Source organism: Eleutherodactylus coqui, chromosome 1, assembly GCF_035609145.1.
Source record: "Eleutherodactylus coqui strain aEleCoq1 chromosome 1, aEleCoq1.hap1, whole genome shotgun sequence".
NCBI classification, from domain to species: Eukaryota; Metazoa; Chordata; class Amphibia; order Anura; family Eleutherodactylidae; genus Eleutherodactylus; species Eleutherodactylus coqui.
Window position 1 is genome coordinate 162,923,124 of NC_089837.1, and position 9,829 is coordinate 162,932,952.

The following is a 9,829-nucleotide window of genomic DNA, read 5'->3' on the forward strand; positions in this document are numbered from 1 at the left end:
CTTCCCTCACAGGTACGTTACATGTACCGCACACCCGGCCCTCACAGGTACGTTACATGTACCGCACACCCGGCCCTCACAGGTACGTTACATGTACCGCACACACGGCCCTCACAGGTACGTTACATGTACCGCACACACGGCCCTCACAGGTACGTTACATGTACCGCACACTCTTCCCTCACAGGTACGTTACATGTACCGCACACTCTTCCCTCACAGGTACGTTACATTACCGCACACACTTCCCTCACAGGTACGCTACATGTACCGCACACACTTCCCTCACAGGTACGTTACATGTACCGCACACACTTCCCTCACAGGTACGTTACATGTACCGCACACACGGCCCTCACAGGTACGTTACATGTACCGCACACTCTTCCCTCACAGGTACGTTACATGTACCGCACACTCTTCCCTCACAGGTACGTTACATGTACCGCACACACTTCCCTCACAGGTACGTTACATGTACCGCACACACTTCCCTCACAGGTACGTTACATGTACCGCACACACGGCCCTCACAGGTACGTTACATGTACCGCACACTCTTCCCTCACAGGTACGTTACATGTACCGCACACTCTTCCCTCACAGGTACGTTACATGTACCGCACACACTTCCCTCACAGGTACGTTACATGTACCGCACACACTTCCCTCACAGGTACGTTACATGTACGGCACACACTTCCCTCACAGGTACGTTACATGTACGGCACACACGGCCCTCACAGGTACGTTACATGTACCGCACACTCTTCCCTCACAGGTACGATACATGTACCGCACACACTTCCCTCACAGGTACGCTACATGTACCGCACACACTTCCCTCACAGGTACGTTACATGTACCGCACACACTTCCCTCACAGGTACGTTACATGTACCGCACACACTTCCCTCACAGGTACGTTACATGTACCGCACACACTTCCCTCACAGGTACGTTACATGTACCGCACACACTTCCCTCACAGGTACGTTACATGTACCGCACACTCTTCCCTCACAGGTACGTTACATGTACCGCACACTCTTCCCTCACAGGTACGTTACATGTATCGCACACTCTTCCCTCACAGGTACGTTACATGTACCGCTCACACGGCCCTCACAGGTACGTTACATGTACCGCACACACTTCCCTCACAGGTACGTTACATGTACCGCACACACGGCCCTCACAGGTACGTTACATGTACCGCTCACACGGCCCTCACAGGTACGTTACATGTACTGCACACACTTCCCTCACAGGTACGTTACATGTACCGCACACACAGCCCTCACAGGTACGTTACATGTAGCGCATACACGGCCCTCACAGGTACTTTACATGTACCGCACACAGGCCCTCACAGGTGCGTTACATGTACCGCACACACGGCCCTCACAGGTGCGTTACATGTACCGCACACACGGCCCTCACAGGTGCGTTACATGTACCGCACACACGGCCCTCACAGGTGCGTTACATGTACCGCACACACGGCCCTCACAGGTGCGTTACATGTACCGCACACACTTCCCTCACAGGTACGTTACATGTACCGCACACACATCCCTCACAGGTACGTTACATGTACCGCACACACATCCCTCACAGGTACGTTACATGTACCGCACACACATCCCTCACAGGTATGTTACACGTACCGCACACACGGCCCTCACAGGTACGTTACATGTACCGCACACACGGCTCTCACAGGTACGCTACATGTACCGCGCACACGGCCCTCACAGGTACGTTACATGTACCGCACACACGGCCCTCACAGGTACGTTACATGTACCGCACACACGGCCCTCACAGGTACGCTACATGTACCGCACACACGGCCCTCACAGGTACGTTACATGTACCGCACACACGGCCCTCACAGGTACGCTACATGTACCGCACACACGGCCCTCACAGGTACGTTACATGTACCGCACACACTTCCCTCACAGGTACGTTACATGTAGCGCACACACGGCCCTCACAGGTACGTTACATGTAACGCACACTCTTCCCTCACAGGTACGTTACATGTACCGCACACCCGGCCCTCACAGGTACGTTACATGTACCGCACACACGGCCCTCACAGGTACGTTACATGTACCGCACACACGGCCCTCACAGGTACGTTACATGTACCGCACACTCTTCCCTCACAGGTACGTTACATGTACCGCACACTTTTCCCTCACAGGTACGTTACATGTACCGCACACACTTCCCTCACAGGTACGTTACATGTACCGCACACACTTCCCTCACAGGTACGTTACATGTACCGCACACACTTCCCTCACAGGTACGTTACATGTACCGCACACACTTCCCTCACAGGTACGTTACATGTACCGCACACACTTCCCTCACAGGTACGTTACATGTACCGCACACACTTCCCTCACAGGTACGTTACATGTACCGCACACACTTCCCTCACAGGTACGTTACATGTACCGCACACACTTCCCTCACAGGTACGTTACATGTACCGCAGACACGGTCCTCGCAGGTACGTTACATGTACCGCACACACGACTCTCACAGGTACGCTACATGTACCGCGCACACGGCCCTCACAGGTACGTTACATGTACCGCACACACGGCCCTCACAGGTACGCTACATGTACCGCACACACGGCCCTCACAGGTACGTTACATGTACCGCACACACTTCCCTCACAGGTACGTTACATGTACCGCACACACGGCCCTCACAGGTACGTTACATGTAACGCACACTCTTCCCTCACAGGTACGTTACATGTACCGCACACCCGGCCCTCACAGGTACGTTACATGTACCGCACACCCGGCCCTCACAGGTACGTTACATGTACCGCACACCCGGCCCTCACAGGTACGTTACATGTACCGCACACACGGCCCTCACAGGTACGTTACATGTACCGCACACACGGCCCTCACAGGTACGTTACATGTACCGCACACACGGCCCTCACAGGTACGTTACATGTACCGCACACACGGCCCTCACAGGTACGTTACATGTACCGCACACACGGCCCTCACAGGTACGTTACATGTACCGCACACTCTTCCCTCACAGGTACGTTACATGTACCGCACACACTTCCCTCACAGGTACGTTACATGTACCGCACACACTTCCCTCACAGGTACGTTACATGTACCGCACACACTTCCCTCACAGGTACGTTACATGTACCGCACACATGGCCCTCACAGGTACGTTACATGTACCGCACACTCTTCCCTCACAGGTACGTTACATGTACCGCACACTCTTCCCTCACAGGTACGTTACATGTACCGCACACACTTCCCTCACAGGTACGTTACATGTACCGCACACACTTCCCTCACAGGTACGTTACATGTACCGAACACACTTCCCTCACAGGTACGTTACATGTACCGCACACACTTCCCTCACAGGTACGTTACATGTACCGCACACACTTCCCTCACAGGTACGTTACATGTACCGCACACACTTCCCTCACAGGTACGTTACATGTACCGCACACTCTTCCCTCACAGGTACGTTACATGTACCGCACACTCTTCCCTCACAGGTACGTTACATGTACCGCACACACTTCCCTCACAGGTACGTTACATGTACCGCACACACTTCCCTCACAGGTACGTTACATGTACCGCACACACTTCCCTCACAGGTACGTTACATGTACCGCACACACTTCCCTCACAGGTACGTTACATGTACCGCACACACTTCCCTCACAGGTACGTTACATGTACCGCACACACTTCCCTCACAGGTACGTTACATGTACCGCACACACTTCCCTCACAGGTACGTTACATGTACCGCACACACTTCCCTCACAGGTACGTTACATGTACCGCACACACTTCCCTCACAGGTACGTTACATGTACCGCACACACTTCCCTCACAGGTACGTTACATGTACCGCACACACTTCCCTCACAGGTACGTTACATGTACCGCACACACTTCCCTCACAGGTACGTTACATGTACCGCACACACTTCCCTCACAGGTACGTTACATGTACCGCACACACTTCCCTCACAGGTACGTTACATGTACCGCAGACACGGTCCTCGCAGGTATGTTACATGTACCGCACACACGACTCTCACAGGTACGCTACATGTACCGCGCACACGGCCCTCACAGGTACGTTACATGTACCGCACACACGGCCCTCACAGGTACGCTACATGTACCGCACACACGGCCCTCACAGGTACGTTACATGTACCGCACACACTTCCCTCACAGGTACGTTACATGTACCGCACACACGGCCCTCACAGGTACGTTACATGTAACGCACACTCTTCCCTCACAGGTACGTTACATGTACCGCACACCCGGCCCTCACAGGTACGTTACATGTACCGCACACCCGGCCCTCACAGGTACGTTACATGTACCGCACACCCGGCCCTCACAGGTACGTTACATGTACCGCACACCCGGCCCTCACAGGTACGTTACATGTACCGCACACCCGGCCCTCACAGGTACGTTACATGTACCGCACACACGGCCCTCACAGGTACGTTACATGTACCGCACACACGGCCCTCACAGGTACGTTACATGTACCGCACACACGGCCCTCACAGGTACGTTACATGTACCGCACACACGGCCCTCACAGGTACGTTACATGTACCGCACACACGGCCCTCACAGGTACGTTACATGTACCGCACACACGGCCCTCACAGGTACGTTACATGTACCGCACACTCTTCCCTCACAGGTACGTTACATGTACCGCACACACTTCCCTCACAGGTACGTTACATGTACCGCACACACTTCCCTCACAGGTACGTTACATGTACCGCACACACTTCCCTCACAGGTACGTTACATGTACCGCACACACTTCCCTCACAGGTACGTTACATGTACCGCACACATGGCCCTCACAGGTACGTTACATGTACCGCACACTCTTCCCTCACAGGTACGTTACATGTACCGCACACTCTTTCCTCACAGGTACGTTACATGTACCGCACACACTTCCCTCACAGGTACGTTACATGTACCGCACACACTTCCCTCACAGGTACGTTACATGTACCGAACACACTTCCCTCACAGGTACGTTACATGTACCGCACACACTTCCCTCACAGGTACGTTACATGTACCGCACACACTTCCCTCACAGGTACGTTACATGTACCGCACACACTTCCCTCACAGGTACGTTACATGTACCGCACACTCTTCCCTCACAGGTACGTTACATGTACCGCACACTCTTCCCTCACAGGTACGTTACATGTATCGCACACTCTTCCCTCACAGGTACGTTACATGTACCGCTCACACGGCCCTCACAGGTACGTTACATGTACCGCACACACTTCCCTCACAGGTACGTTACATGTACCGCAGACACGGTCCTCGCAGGTATGTTACATGTACCGCACACACGGCTCTCACAGGTACGCTACATGTACCGCACACACGGCCCTCACAGGTGCGTTACATGTACCGCACACACGGCCCTCACAGGTGCGTTACATGTACCGCACACACGGCCCTCACAGGTGCGTTACATGTAACGCACACACTTTCCTCACAGGTACGTTACATGTACCGCACACACATCCCTCACAGGTACGTTACATGTACCGCACACACATCCCTCACAGGTATGTTACATGTACCGCACACACTTCCCTCACAGGTACGTTACATGTACCGCACACATGGCCCTCACAGGTACGTTACATGTACCGCACACTCTTCCCTCACAGGTACGTTACATGTACCGCACACTCTTCCCTCACAGGTACGTTACATGTACCGCACACACTTCCCTCACAGGTACGTTACATGTACCGCACACACTTCCCTCACAGGTACGTTACATGTACCGCACACACTTCCCTCACAGGTACGTTACATGTACCGCACACACTTCCCTCACAGGTACGTTACATGTACCGCACACACTTCCCTCACAGGTACGTTACATGTACCGCACACACTTCCCTCACAGGTACGTTACATGTACCGCACACTCTTCCCTCACAGGTACGTTACATGTACCGCACACTCTTCCCTCACAGGTACGTTACATGTATCGCACACTCTTCCCTCACAGGTACGTTACATGTACCGCTCACACGGCGCTCACAGGTACGTTACATGTACCGCTCAGACGGCCCTCACAGGTACGTTACATGTACCGCACACACTTCCCTCACAGGTACGTTACATGTACCGCACACACGGCCCTCACAGGTACGTTACATGTACCGCTCACACGGCCCTCACAGGTACGTTACATGTACTGCACACACTTCCCTCACAGGTACGTTACATGTACCGCACACACAGCCCTCACAGGTACGTTACATGTAGCGCACACACGGCCCTCACAGGTACGTTACATGTACCGCACACACAGACCTCACAGGTACGTTACATGTACCGCACACACGGCTCTCACAGGTACGCTACATGTACCGCGCACACGGCCCTCACAGGTACGTTACATGTACCGCACACACGGCCCTCACAGGTACGTTACATGTACCGCACACACGGCCCTCACAGGTACGCTACATGTACCGCACACACGGCCCTCACAGGTACGTTACATGTACCGCACACACTTCCCTCACAGGTACGTTACATGTACCGCACACACGGCCCTCACAGGTACGTTACATGTAACGCACACTCTTCCCTCACAGGTACGTTACATGTACCGCACACCCGGCCCTCACAGGTACGTTACATGTACCGCACACACGGCCCTCACAGGTACGTTACATGTACCGCACACACGGCCCTCACAGGTACGTTACATGTACCGCACACTCTTCCCTCACAGGTACGTTACATGTACCGCACACACTTCCCTCACAGGTACGCTACATGTACCGCACACACTTCCCTCACAGGTACGTTACATGTACCGCACACACTTCCCTCACAGGTACGTTACATGTACCGCACACACTTCCCTCACAGGTACGTTACATGTACCGCACACACTTCCCTCACAGGTACGTTACCTGTACCGCACACACTTCCCTCACAGGTACGTTACATGTACCGCACACTCTTCCCTCACAGGTACGTTACATGTACCGCACACTCTTCCCTCACAGGTACGTTACATGTATCGCACACTCTTCCCTCACAGGTACGTTACATGTACCGCTCACACGGCCCTCACAGGTACGTTACATGTACCGCACACACTTCCCTCACAGGTACGTTACATGTACCGCACACACGGCCCTCACAGGTACGTTACATGTACCGCTCACACGGCCCTCACAGGTACGTTACATGTACTGCACACACTTCCCTCACAGGTACGTTACATGTACCGCACACACAGCCCTCACAGGTACGTTACATGTAGCGCATACACGGCCCTCACAGGTACTTTACATGTACCGCACACAGGCCCTCACAGGTGCGTTACATGTACCGCACACACGGCCCTCACAGGTGCGTTACATGTACCGCACACACGGCCCTCACAGGTGCGTTACATGTACCGCACACACGGCCCTCACAGGTGCGTTACATGTATGAGGGTTAAAATTCTAAGTACAGCACCAATCGGCCCCACCCCACTTGCCCCGCTGCCGGCGGTAAGAAGAGACACCACACACAGGAGTCTGGTCTAGCTCCTCACACGGGAGAAAAAACTGCGCACTTTATTACAGATTACATGAGATCTTATACCCTCTGCCCTCTCACCACTAGGGGGTGATGGGCTCATAATCATATATGGGCAGTCCGGATTTCCGCCTTAGACAGTGAGGCGCCTCTGGCTTATACAGAAAATCACGTATTTAATTAACTCCAGTGCAAAGAATTACCCACACAATTCTAAGAAGTCCGGCCTAAGACAGTGAAAATTATGTACATTTGAACATCTTGATATCTTGTTTCTGGGCTTCTGGGAAATCGGCCAAGTACATGCGTCCTTGCGTCTGGTTCGGTATCTTCTCTGAATTTCTAGAACATCTTCTTGCAAAGCCTTGCAAAACCTTGGGATATCTGATTTAAGGCGACGTATTAAGTTTTTTTCATTTGGAATTGAATAAAACTTGCATATAGGTATAAAAGCATAAAAAACACATATGGCAATATATATATATATACCCTCACAAACCCCCCTAAAAAACTTAATATGGAGATCAAGCATCAGACCTTGCACTCTTCCTCGGTCGTCTCTCCCTTGCGTCAGGGTTTCTCCACTGCCCGTAAGTCCCTACTCCTAAAAGGGAAGGGATCCCTACCTAACCTCAGAAGGAGGCCATGGATTCCCTGGGCTTATTTCCGGGCTTCCATACCCTCTATCTGTACAAGTTAACACCCCACAGGGTGTGCCCTCGCCGGAACCTAAGGTCTTCTGCACTTTCCCTAGGCAAATGGGAAGTCCACTGACAGTCCATCTTATGAGACTGAGGCAGACACAGTACTAGTCCATCTCTCCATTCTTCTGGTAACGTATCTGGTTGGCATTATCGGAACTGGCTCTTCATCTTTTTCAAACAAGGGAAATTTTGGTCACATTGTCCAGTCCCTTACTCATATTCTTTGATCAAAGGGATAATACACAAACAGGAAATTACATACCCCACCTTCTTCTGCTAAAATCATATCCACGGCCACTCTATTTTGGAACGCCATGGATGCAGTGGGCCCTTGCTGGTCAATTAACCCTTGCAAAGCATCTCTGGTGTAGTTTACAAACCTCTGCTGATTGTAAAAGATATAATTCATCCAATCTACATTATTATTAACAGTGACAAAAGCAAATAAGGACTCAAAACCTACTTTAACCTGATCTCTAGAATTAAATTCATCTCGCACCCCCCTTGGCACTCCTATTACATCTATGTGTACATGTGGATCAAAGTTACCACCTTGAGTGTCAACGTCTCTCTTAGCAGGATGCGGTGTTGGATTCTCACCCTCAGTGTAGGCTTCATATTGCACATTTGATTATATTAATTTGTTCTGAAACAGGGGCTAGTGTACAGTAGTCAAAGGTGTGTGTTGGAGGAATTGTACCACATTATAGCATGTAAAGGATATGCAGGATCATGAGTTTTTTCAGTGCGAAGTGTGGATCCAAGTGGGCTTTCCTTCAAGCTTGACTGCAGTTGGGTGAACAACATCTGGTAGGGACATTCAAACAGGGTTTCTCGCTCAAACTTTTTCACATAGACCCTGTCACCTGGTTTTAGATTGTGACACTCATCTGTAGGACCTGGGATAAAAGCAGAGACTACAGAATACATTACTAACAATTCCTTGGAGAGACCTATGACAAAATTAACAAGAAAATCATTCCCCAAACTCTGCTACTGTGGCATGTATCCTCCTGGAAAAAAAGAAAAACTAATGGAAAACACTCAATTCAAAATTTTACCATTTTCTTCATTGCCTTTTGTATCTACTTTCCCCCTACTCTGTGGACGGTAGGGTGTGTGAAAAGCCTGGAATATACCCAAAGCAGACATGATGTGTTACATTATTTCACCTGTGAAGTGTGTACCTTTGTTTGACTCAATCACTTCCGGTACCCCATATCTGCGGATTACCTCATTCATGAGCTTCTGTGCGATTACCTGCTTATTTACTTTGGTAACAGGGTAGGTCTCCAACCTGAAAAGAAATCAACAACAAGCACATATTCATGCCTCCCAACAAGTGGTAGCTGAGTGTAGCCAATTTGCAATCCCTGAAATGGGTAGAGTGGCCTAGGCAAGTGTGATGTGGCAAATTTACTTCTGCCCTGTTGCTTTACGGCAAAGATCATG